We start from the raw sequence: 13033 nt of genomic DNA, 5'->3' as shown, positions 1-13033 counted from the left end.
TGTGTTTCAATGTGCCTGCCTGAACGCTAGATGGCAGCTGGACCCAGAAAATCCACTATAGTGCAGGGTACCTTTTGAAAGACAGATTTTTCCTATTTCTGCTGTCCTTAAAGTGGTGGTGAATGGAAATAAGAGCATTTCTGAACCCGGACCTGAAGAAGAGCTCTGTGGAGCTTGAAAGCTTGTCCCTTTCACTAACAGCTGTTCAATAAAAAAATATTACCTCACCCACCTTATCTTTCTCATGATAGTTATTCAAAATACCTAGAAATCAAATAAGTGAGGATTTGGACCATGTGTGTTGCTGAGGAATATGGAAAAATAATTCTTTCGCAATACTAGCATGAACACACACATCCCCCTGCCTGTTTTAAAAAAGTACATGTATTGATATATTGAAAGACAGTGACTATTTTGCAAATAATCAACTCTATCTTAAAATAAGAAACACCTTTGATCCACACTGTATGTACATAACCTCAGGACATAGATCTAGGGACACAATGCAGATATAAATTATCAGAACTCAATTCATTATATCCCATGTGGAGATGTACCTGTTAAGTTGCCCAAAGGTCAATAGAGAGCATCAAACTCGAGAAATATTTAGCCAAAAATATGCTGTAATGAGTTAACACTAGTTCCTACTATCCTTGTCTGTGCCCCTTCATGTACCCTGTTTCTTGCTGGGCTGTCCCAGGACTATGTCTTTGGGGTTAGTTCTGAGCAATTTTACTCTTTCCCCACCCGGTAGTTCACTCTGAAGTTCAAGCCTCTGCAACTTGTAAAAATTTCTCCATGGCTATTTGAAAGCTATGAGGGAGAAGAGGTGGGCTGGGGATTGTGGGCTTAAGACCCCTTGGGCTCAGTTTGTCTGTGTCTGAGTGAAGAAATGGGCACAGGGTGCTAGTTATGGCTCCCTGATCCTGCACTGCCCAGCCTTGCTTGAGTTAGAGCTGCTCAAGAGCTACCTACACGACTTTAACCCAGTGAGTATCAGCATAGTGGAACTCTGTTCCACCACAGCCTCCCTCTGCCCCTAACTCTTCCAACAAGACCCCTATACTTGGGGTGGGAGTGAAGAGCTGGCACAGAAAGCAGCTAAAGCACTCCCATCAGCTTTTCTCCAGCAATGAGTGCTCCTAAGACAGGGAAATTAGTCGCTATTTCTGTCCCCTTTGCTCTCAGCCGTGTAAAGTGTAGATAGTGAATCAGAGGATCTGGCCCCTGGACTCAGCAATTGAGTATTTTTGGCTGAGCAAAGCATGGCCCTAAATTCAACTTGATGGCATTTGTGTTTGTATGTACGTAACAAAAGACCTTTTAAAATTACCTGTTTCTGAGTCACTGACAAGTCATAAGAAATGCTTATGAGTCAATGTCCTAACAGATAATGCACAAGAAGGGAAACACTTTTGTGTCTTGCCACAGACCACCAAATCACACTAAGAAATAAGATGACCAGTTCCATAGGGGGGAAAAAGTTGAGTGACCATTGGGGACTTTAATCTGAGTGATATATGTTGGAGGTCTCATGCTGCCAGTACTAAAACATCCTTGGAAATTGTAAATATTATAGATGACAGTGTCCTAACTCAAAAAGTGTTGCATCCAACATCGGGGAATTTGATATTAGACCTTATCTTGACAAATAAAGAACTGATCATAGTGGTAAATTAGTAGTAGCTTGTGTACAAGTGATCAGGACATGTGAATAGAATAAAGTCCCAAACCAGTAATATATGTAGAGAGAGAGAGAGAGAGATACTAGGTGCTTTCAAAATGCCAATTTCATAAAGGTGAAAACAACTATGAGCCAAATCATTGAGAGAGAGAATTTAAACAGAAAAATGTGAAAGATAATTGGGAATTGTTTAAGAACGTTTTACTAGGTGTCCCAAAAGCTAGAATCAAGAAGGAAGGCTGCACTGGTTAAAAAAAGCCAACCTGGCTTAGAAGACAGTTATTAAAAAACAAAAAACCCACCAATATATAACAAAAGAAATGGGAAATTAATGGTAATGAATATAGATCAGAAGCTAGGTACTAAAGCTAGGTACTTAAACAACAGGTACTAAAGATGGACATTTTTAAATCAGCACATCTGGATAACTTATGTCCAAGAGTTTTACAAGAGCTTGCCAAGGAACTCACTGGACTCTTAATGTTGATTTTCATTAAGTCTTGGAACACTGGGGAAGTTCAAGATGATGTTGTGCCAATATTTAATAAAAGGTAAATGGAATGATGAGGATAATTATAGGCCTGTCAGTCAAATCAATTCTGAACAAAATAATGCTGATGCAGGACTTTATTAAAAATAATTAAATTAGGGTAATATAATCAATGCCAGTTAACATGGGTTTATGGAAAGTAGAGCCTGTCAAACTAACAAAGTGTTTTTGTGATGAGATTACAAGTTGGTTGATACATGTAACTGTGTGGCCCTTATAGGCACTTGGCTTGGTATCACATGACATTTTGATTAAGAAACTAGAAAGAATTAGCATGGTACATGTTAAATGGATTAAAAGCTGGCTAACGCATAGCTCTTGAAATGTAACTATAAATGGGAAAATCATCGAGCCGGTGTGTTTTTAAAGGGGTCCTGCAAGGTTTTGTTTTTGGCCCTAGGCTATTTAACGTTTTATCAGTGACCTGGAAGAAAACATCACTGATAAAGTTTGCAGATGACACAAAGTGATAAAGAATGAAAAGAACAGGTCACTGACAGAATGATCTGGATCACTTGGTAAGGTGAGCACAAGCAAACATGACCCCGATCCACAAAGGTGCTTGGGGGCTAAAGCCCAGACTTTGGTGACTAAGTCTGGGGTTTTGGTCCCAAAGTCCCAGTTTTGGCTCCATTGTGATTTACGAAACTCCAGCTGCAACCTGTAAATGTCTAAACTCACTTGGCGCCTAAGTTTTCAGAGTAAAAGTCCCCTCAGCACCTAAGTTTCTGCCTCTGCATATGAGAGAATGACTGTGTTGTCCAGTGAGTAGGGAGTACTGTCCAGGGAGGACGAGAGACCCAGGTTCCAGTTCCCCTGCTGCAATCAAACTAATGAAAATTAGTTATCCACAGAGGAACAGCTTCAAGAGGAAAAACTGAGGGAGCCTCATGTCATGTACCTCTTGTACGCAATAGGTCTCAAGGCTGCTACAAGCAGGTCAGGCTCCTGTACAATTGATATGGACTGACTACAGAACTTCCTTGTCAGAGAGAGACACACCAGATGTGTTCAGTGTAAGGTTCTTCAGTATTCTGCCAGGTCTGGCTGCAGTTAGCTTACATAAGGCATGATGCACATGGCACCATCTAGTGGTGGAACAGTATTATACCATTTAGCATTCCATTACATCTCCCCCTTTGGCTACCTATGTGCTACATATCACTTTCGGCAGCATGCAGTGAATGTGCATCACAGTGAAAGCACACTGCATCCGTACTATGGTGTGAAGCTACATGTCACTGAAGGTTCTGGCAGAGGGGAGGCAGCGGGGAAAGGCTTCAGCTGCCCACCACTGCCAGAGCCTTTCACTGTGGTGAGGAAAGGTTCTGACAGGGCAGAGGCTGAGCCTTTTACCCACTGCCTTGCACCTGCCAGAGCCTTTCCCAACTGCTGGAGTATTTCTGAGAGTCTTTCCAGCAGCGGTGAGGTGGCAGGACACTGCACTACTAAAAATAGCAGTGTAGATGGGAGGCACGGCAAGGGTCAGTAGAGAACGTGTAGGTTATGTACACTGGGTACGTACCCACACCTTTCAGGTGTGTTTGTATTCTACTGGCTTAATCCATGACCCCCCATCTACATTGCTATTTATACCGGTGCTGCGGGGGAACAGGACACACAGGTACACATCTATGTATGCTACATACTGCTGAAAGAATTCTGCAGTGTAGTTACACCCTTTAAGTTCAGTATGTATCAGTTTGTTAAGTGTCTCTGAATCGTTTCTAATTACATGAACCAAACCCATAACAGCTTGGTCATCTGGCTGTCCATTAATTGCAATGACTGGCTGTGGTTGGTCTGGAATCACTGTGTCTTCTTGTTAGGCATCTGCCATCTGTAGCATTTGCTCTGTTGATTGTTCTTTCTGAGGAACAAACTGTAGGTGTTAATAGTTTCTTTTGAACTTTCCACACGATTACATATGATCTAGACGCTGAATTCTTTTTCTTTTCAACATCTGGAGTTGTCCTTTATCTCCATCCAATTTGATACAAACACGATCACCAGGTTCTAGACTCAGCAGTTCTCTGAGTGTCATCTGTTGTAGAAGTGATAATAAGCTCTTTTTGCCTTTTTATCTGATTTGACTACTGTCTTCATGTCTGGCCACTTTGTAGATAGATTCTTTCCAAAGGTGGAACACTAGTGCTGAGTTGTCTTCCCCTCAGGAGTTGTGCAGGATTATAGCCAGTAGCTACTATTGGTGCTGATCTGTGACTCAGAAGAACAAGGAATGGATCTTCCTGCCATAGGATTTTCTTGGCTGTCTGTACAGCTCTCTCAGCCTCTCATTTCGCTTGTGGATACTGTGGGCTGCTAGTGTGAGCAGGGTCTGAATGAATGCTTCCCTGACAGCTAGCTTGGTGGGGGAGAGACTTTGGCTGTGTTTATGTAAATACAGTTTGCTCCTGCTTTGCTCAGATACTCAGCAGACAGAGCGGTGTCAAAGTAATCAATTTTGGCTTGTGTTGGGTTACAAATCACTTTAGTACTGAATGCAGGGGTAGTGAAATATTATTGTAGGAATACAGGGAAGCAGGACTGTGCTCAACCTGTCCCAAATGAGGGGGTTACCCTCAGTGGAAAGAACCTCATTAAGCCAGGGGCTTGAATGCCAGAGCCCTGTGAAAGTAAGGGGAGGGGGAGATAGATGTCCTAGTTAGGAGGATTGTAAGCCTTCCCCAAGGGTTGTCTGGTTTAATCTGTTTCTTCCCACTGTTCAAAGAAAAAGCTAAATAGGTGTCATTAGGAGCCTCTTTTGTTATTTTAAATGCTCAATCAGAGCTGAAATCACTTGAGAGGGGGCAACATCTCTACCCAGCCTGCAAAGAGCTGAAAATCACCGAGAGACTGATGTGCAGAGGTCACAGCAGAGAGACAGGTGGCAGCAGAAGGTGACTGATAGTCAGCTGGCAAATGAGTGGCTGGAGAGGCACAGCAAGCAAAGTGCCTCCTTACCTCTACACAGGATGGGAGGTGAACTCTGCAGCTACACCTTTGAACTCTGGGTCTGTTCTGACCAAGGACAGTGACTGTGAGTGGGGTGCAGAGAAGGGACGGGCACGTTAAAGGGATGTTTGGGTTGATGGACTTAAGAACCTGAGGGAAAAAGGACACTGCCCAACTTACTTGGGGGTGGGTTTTTTGCTCATAGTTTATGACCCCTGTTTGCAGTATTTTCCCAAATTAACGTTGAGTTAATTCTCTCCTTTTATTAAAAGTTTCTTTTCTACACTCAGAGACTGTGCTTGCGAGTGGGGTAGTATTGCCTCTCAGGGGTGCCCGGGGTGGTGTGTAATTGTCCCAAATTACTGGGTGGAGGCTTGAGCCAGTTCTATGTTGTATCAATGGAAAGGATCCCCTAGATATTGAACCTGGCCCTGTTGCTGCTGACTCTGCCTGGCAGAAGGGTTACACTAGTAATATGATCAAAATCCTGCCTAGAATGACTTAAATTCTGTTGCAGTGAATTGTGGTCCATTGGCTAGCTTTGTTGCCCCCTGCCTAGCATGCTGAATTTTGTGGATCCCATTCTAAAGCGCCTATCTCTCCTCATTCATTATATAGGAAGCATATGTGCATACCTACGTACCTAGGTTATACATCTAGATTCAAAGAATGGAGGCCAGACTGACAGGACGGGCAATTCTATCCTGGGACACAGTGATTCTGAAAATGACTTGGGGTCATGATGAATGATCAGCCAAACATGAGCTCTTAGTGTGATGCTGTGACCAAACTGGCTAATGTGATCCTTGGATGTAAAAACAGGGGAATATCATGTAAGGGTAAGGAGGTCATATTTCTTCTGTATTTGGCATAGGTGTGACTGCTACTGCACTACTTTGTTCAGTCTGGTGTTCACAATACAAGAAGGATGTTGATAATTTGGAGAGAGATCCAAGAAAAGCCACAAGAACAATTCAAGGTTTGGAAAATCTGCCTTATAATGATAGACTCAAGGAGCTCAATTTATTTAACTGAACAAAGAGAAGAGTAGGGGGTGACTTGATCTCAGTCTTTAAGTAGCTACACGAAGAACAAAATTTTGATAATTTCAATCTAGCAGAGAAAGGTTATAATAAATTTATAACTGTGAATAAATCAAGAAGGCTTTACCAGTCTTGGGAATCTGTTATAAATGAGTAACAGACTCCGATTACTAGGGCTTTGCACTAGCCTCTGTGGGCGAAGGACAAAGAAATGTTTGTTGGGTTTGCACCAGTACCGAAAGGTGAACATTATAAAAGTTCCCTTTACTTCTGCTTCATTGTACATGTAATTACAACCAGCATTCTGAACTCTCACATAGGAAAACACATTTAGAAGATAGCAGTTCTTAATAGTGTTAGAGATTCCTGTTTCAATATTTACTCTAAGGCCATTAGTAATATATTAGCACAGAAGGGCCAATTGTACTGCCCCTTTATTCATGCACCTCAGTTGGCTAAACATGTATAAACGTGATTGTTAATGACAAACTACTATAGCAGAGAGAGAGAGAGAGGTTAAAAGCCCTCATTCTGTAGATACTTAGCTCTTAATATGCCTTTTTGTTGGAGACAGAACAAACACTAATGTAATGTTGCCCATCAAAAGCCATTTAGCTGTTTGAAACTGAAAAAACATTGGCATTCAGTCCGATAAATATCAGTTACAAAAGAAAATAAAATTTCCACTCTCCAGTATTTTTGTCTATATAGTCAACTGGGCCTCTTGCCCCCACTATGACCGGCCACCCTCCACCAGGCCCTCATCCCCTACTCTGCCCAGCATCCCCCACCTCCAGCTGTGCCTTTCATCACAGTAGCTAAACACCATGGAAAATGAATACATAGTGGAGTCTATAACAACAAGGGTGTTAGTTCTTTCTGTGCCCCAGTGTCTGAAGTGTGTAGTGCCATTCGGCACCTCCAGAAACTGCAGCCTAGTTCTAACCTGAACCCAGCCCTTCCTTGTTCATCAGATGGCATTGCCAGTGGAACTGGTAGGAAATTCTACAATCAGATGGTTTTCCATCTGCAAATGCTGATTTGTCAAAAGCAAAATCTTTCACAGAAATGTGCCGATATCGATGACTCTTCTTACAAATCACAGACAGGGTTTGAAACTTGCCTGCCTGGTTTTCTGCCAGCTTGCCTGTCAGGCTCATCAGCAACCCACCCGAAGGACTGTCCCAGGGCCAGGGACTCTGGGCTTTCTAGGGTCTACAGCTCTGTGGCAGCCCATCATGCCAGTTGCTTTGGGGTTGGAGACCCTAGAGCTTACAGGGCTCCCTGCTGTGGCTTCTAGGCTCTCTGTTGAAGAACTGGGAGCTTGGGTATCCCAGATCCCAGGCCTGCAGTTCAGACATGACTCCCAAGACATCCAGGCTCCCTTCTGTGAAGCTAAGAGCGAAGAAACCCTGAGGGGCCCACCTGAGTTTGGGTTCCCAAGTTTGTGAACCCAAGTGGCATTTCATTTTGAAATTTTCAAAATGAAGCATTTTGATTTTTATTTAAACATTTTTTTTCTTGCAACTTCCCTTCCCTGGGAATTTTAAAATTGCTACTTTTTGTTCTGAAACAGAACATACTGTATTTCAGAATTTCAGAATTTTTTGCAGACTGGGAATATAGCTCCATTAAACCAACATAGCTCCATTAACATCAATGGAGGTGTGCCAGTTTCTACCAGCTGAGGCGCTGACTAGAATCTTAGTTCATTTCAATCCATTTGGCATTTGTCAGTGGTTGTAAGGAAATAGGGTACACATCCTAGAAATTAGAGATGGAAAAGCCCTATGCAGTCATTATTCCCTTACCAATACAGAACTGTTCCCCATATTTTTCTAGTGTTGTCCATTTGTAGGTTTGGGAACGGGTACTGAATACATTCCAGACTGGAATATCATTAAAGTAATTTATCAGTTTGCACCCTTTTTATGCTGATGATATTGAAGATTGTGTAGACTATCCAAAAAGGATCTGAATGTCAGCTTGCAAATACTGTGAATGATTTTGTGATTTACTGCTACTTTACATGTTTATTTTTCTAGCCGTTCTGAACGAGGCATAGAACATGAAATGGGAAACTGCCTTGGGTATCTAAAGTCATTTCACCAAAGTTTACTCCTCGGCATTCTTTATCCACTAGAGCAGTGGTTCTTAACCTTTACTGCAGCCTGCACCCCTTTGGTTCTCAAAATATGTTCTCGCACCCCTTATAAAAAATCATTGAAGTAGGTCAGTTTTTTAAACCTAGATATATTTTTTTGTTTGTATATTACAGTAATCGTTAAAAATGTATAATGTTAATAAATACATAGGTTTGATGAAACAAAGTAGTTGTACTTACGTGCCTGTGCTTAATTTGTGGTTTCAATGAGATACCTTCTAAAAAAATCTGGCATGTCTCCCACCCCCAGAAAGGGCATCTCGCACCCCCAGGTGGTGTGTGCACCCCAGGTTAAGAACCACTGCACTAGAGGGATTCAGTTCACTACATTAAATTTTGGTGTTATACCAAAATACAGTTAGTAAATCACACCAATGCAATGCTATCATCTTTACATTTATAAAACTGATAACTTAAGTGAAAGTACAGCAAATCAATCTCCTTAATTAGCCAGTAACAACCAGCTTGCCAATAGCATCAGGATTCACATGCCAAGACAGATTTGCTTCCTTCCACTTATACAAACAAGCAGCTGTATTGAGTACAGCAGAGATGCCTACACTGCCACTCAGTGGTGCAGGTAGAGCATTATCTGTACCCATGGTTTGCAGAATAAATATAACATGAACTGTTGTGTGGTGGTGGGTTGTTGTTGTTGTTTTTTTTAAATGAGATCACCTATCTGCTGGGAACTGGAGCGAGATCACTATTTCAGGGCTTGATCCTGCATCATTGAATTTAATGGGGAGGGGGGATAGCTCAGTGGTTTGAGCATTGGCTGCTAAACCCAGGGTTGTGAGTTTAATCCTTGAGGGGGCCACTTAGGGATCTGGGTCAAAATCAGTACTTGGTCCTGCTAGTGAAGGCAGGGGGCTGGACTAGATGACCTTTCAGGATCCCTTACAGTTCTATGAGATAGACATATCTCCATATAATAAAAAAAAATGGGAACTTCTCCATTGACTTCAATGGGCACAGGCCCCCCTCCAATAAAAATTCATGCACATGCTTAATTTAAACTGATGAGTATCCTCACTGAAGTTAATAGTGCTACTCTCATGATTGAAGTTAATGTGCATAACATTGCAGATTAATTTGGATTGCATGCTCTACATGCATCCAAAGAAGTGGGTATTCACCCACAAAAGCTCATGCTCCTATATGTCTGTTAGTCTATAAGGTGCCACAGGACCCTTTGCTGCTTTTACACATCCAGACTAACAGGGCTACCCCTTTGATAATTGCAGAATAAGGCTCTTGTTTTACGGACTAGTGGTCTATGTGAAATCTCTTGGGAATTTTGTTATTATTTAATTTTAATATTATAGTGCGGTGGGACCTAAAGGCTCCATTGTGCTAGGTGCTGTACCAGTATGTACTAAATGACAGTCCCTGCCCTATGCACTAAAGTTTAGTTTTGAAAGTTGTAGGGTTCTTGTTGCGTTTCAAATTTTGGGTGGAACTCAGAGGAAGGATGAGCACCAGAAAAATACAATTACAAATAAAATGCACAGCCATCAGAAAGTAACAACTATTCAGCTCTCATCCTACAACAAAGCAGTCCCTCTACTCAATCTGAAGCTGATTGCTCTACTGAGGTACCTCAGCAGCAGTGTTGTAACCATGTTATCTAATCTTGGTATCTAAGATATTTGTAGAGTGTCAAGATTTCACCCACAGTCACCTTAGTATTTAATGTCAGGGCCGGGTCCTGGGTGGCCAGACCTAGTAGTCAGAGTCAGAGTTCAGGGTGATAAGACAGGAGTCAGCTGGGTCAGGACACCAGGAGGTCAGAAGCAGGAGACAAACGGGAGATCAGAACCACAAATCAAATGCCAGGAGTCATGCTAGGTCAGGATGCCAGGGGAGCAGGAGACCAGAACAGGGTGGAGCCCAGTTATTCAGACAGCTTCCTGTTCCTGATGCTGGCTTCAGTAGAGGCAGCCGGCCAATCAGCTGCTCCAGGACTCTGCCAATAGGACTTCAGGGGGCGGCACCTCAAACTGGGGTTAGGCTTCATGGGTGCCAGGTAAGCAAGCATCAGTATACTGCCAGATAGAGGGTTGGAGCATGGTTGCTCCTACAGACCCCAGTGTGAGACCCCTGGGTCATGGCATCACCCTCTCCTCTCTGGGTGACATGGGTCCAGGTTTCTCAGGGTGTCTCCTATTGAAGGCCTGAACCAGGGCAGGAGTATGAACAAGTGCATTCCTCTGGGCCATAACCTTCCTCATTGATCAGGTACCATAATTTGCCCAGTTACACTGGCAGACCAGGTGTCAGCTCCTGCCAAAGCCCCAGGCCAATACACTTGTTTATTAGTATAGATCACAGTGATTGTTAATTGTATAAGAATGTATTTGGTGTTAAAACTTAATGAAAATGAATGGGATGTTACATGCCCGGTTTTCACTTATCTCATTCTGTTATAATGTAATAGCAAACATTTACATTGTATATACACCTGTAAATAAATAGCCCATCAAATGAGAAAGAAGCCTTGTGTAATGCAAATGAAGAACTTTAGCAGGAAAGTGCTAATTGGTATGTATTTGAAGGCAAGTGGTCACTGTGTGTGATGATCAGAGATCTGAGGCCTTGTCTACACTGCCAGTTTACAGCGCTGCATCTTTCTCACTCAAGTTTCAGCACTGGAACGTGGCAGTGTAGACAGTGCTACAACGCTGGTAGCTACTCCCCTCATGGAGGTGGTGTAACAGGGCTTCTTCTCCACCTCAGTGGGTCCTGCACTTCCTTCTAGTGGTGGGTCAGGATAGCGTCTTGTCTCTCAGAATTCCCCCCCCCCTCTGTTTATAGTGGGTGGGGAAATTCTGTCTCCAAGTGGCCTTCCCATTTCTGGGCCCCTTATCAAAAATCATTGAAGTAGGTTAGTTCTTTAAACCTAGATATATTTTTTGTTTGTATATTACAATGGCCAGCTTGTCAGATGGAATTCCAGAGACGGAGATGAGTGTGAGCAGGTCTTGGAAGTAATTTGCTTTAAGAAAATTATGGCATTTGAGACTGTGGTCTGGTTCCAGACTGGAGCCTTCTGGGTCAGGCCCATATCTTTGGGACAAGGCACTGGCCTTGCCATTCCTGATTCCAGGGTGGTAGATCAGGGTAAATTGAACTGGGAGAAAAATAGGGCCCATTGGAGCTGTCATTGGTTTAAGGCCTTAGCCCTGCAAAGGTATTCCAGGTTCTTGTGGTTTGTAAACACTTGGACTGATGATAGGCCCTTTCCAAGTGGTGTCGCCGCTCTTCAAAGGCAGTCTTAATTGCCAGGAGCTCCTTGTCCTGGATCTCATAGTTTCACTCAGCAGGTGTGAGCTTCCTTAGGTAGTTGGCAATGGAATGCAGTATTTGCTTGGGTCCCTGGCTTTGGGAGAGGACTGCCCCAATCACAGTACTAGAGGTGTCTGCTTCCACAGCAAAAGCTTGAGCCATGTCAGGATGGGCCAATACTGGGGCGGTGGTGAAGGCAAGCTTCAGTTGCTCAAATGCTTGCTGGGCCTTGGGTGACCAATGGAACTTGGCATTTTTTTGGAGTAGGGCAGTAAGGGGCTTGGCTTGTTTTGAAAATTTTGGAATGAACCCCGGTAGAAGTTTGTGAAGCCTAAACAATGATGTAGGGGGGTTGCCCAGTTGCAGACAAACTAGACCTTGCATGGACCTTCCATCTTGGTGCCTTCTGGGGACAGGACGAAACCCAGGAGCTCTGTTGAGGTCTGATCAAATGCGCACATCACTAGTTTAGTGTAGAGACCGTGTTGTCATAGTCTCTTCAGGTCTGTGCAGACATGAGTGGTGTGTTGGTCCAGATCATCTGCGAATATCAATATATCATCTAAGGACACTACCACAAACTGGTCCAGTAGGTCTCGAAGCACATTGTTAATGAAATGCTGGAACGTTGCTGGAGTACTAGTCAGTCCGAATGACATAACTAAATATTTGAAGTGGCCGTAGGGGGTCCCTTGCCATGCTGTCAGCAGAATTCTGATGGGAAGGTAACTTTCTGTTCTCGCCAGTGAACAAAGAGGTCATGAAGGGTCAGCCAGGAGATGCCAAAGATTGATGGAAAATGCGGGGAATGGATCATGCCAAATTGTATCATTTTTCTGTGTCCCTGAATAATGGCCTCCAGGGGGACAGTCTCCTCCACAACTGGATCTGAAGACAGCAGAGAGCTGTCAATAGATTTGGTTGTGTCGGGCATGGTCTTGTGTAGCAAGGGGAACTGTAGGGCCTGAGCTGTAGCTGCATCCATGAAATTGTCTGCTGCTCCTAAATCGATGAGGGTCTGTTGGAAGGGAGTCTGTCAGGGGGTCCCCCAGGATGTGCAGCTGGATAGTCACCTGCTAATGGGAAGCCTGTGGATGGGGCTAAGGGTGTGCCTCAGTGAGAACTAGGGACCTTCTTTCAAGGTCCAGTCTGGTTCCCCACACCAGGCCTGGGTTGGCTTGTTTCCCCATGCTCTTTGGCATTTGTACTGGGCAGGCCGAGATGCCATGGACAGTTTCACCACAGTAGAAGCACAGGTGGTGCTGGTGGGACCGTTGGTTTTTTCAGGTGTGAGTCATTGGCGAGCTAGATTGGCTTGCATGAGTTCAGTGGGTGATACAAATATTGGG

Source organism: Chrysemys picta, chromosome 2, assembly GCF_011386835.1.
Source record: "Chrysemys picta bellii isolate R12L10 chromosome 2, ASM1138683v2, whole genome shotgun sequence".
Taxonomy (NCBI): domain Eukaryota; kingdom Metazoa; phylum Chordata; order Testudines; family Emydidae; genus Chrysemys; species Chrysemys picta.
This window is presented reverse-complemented; position numbering follows the sequence as displayed.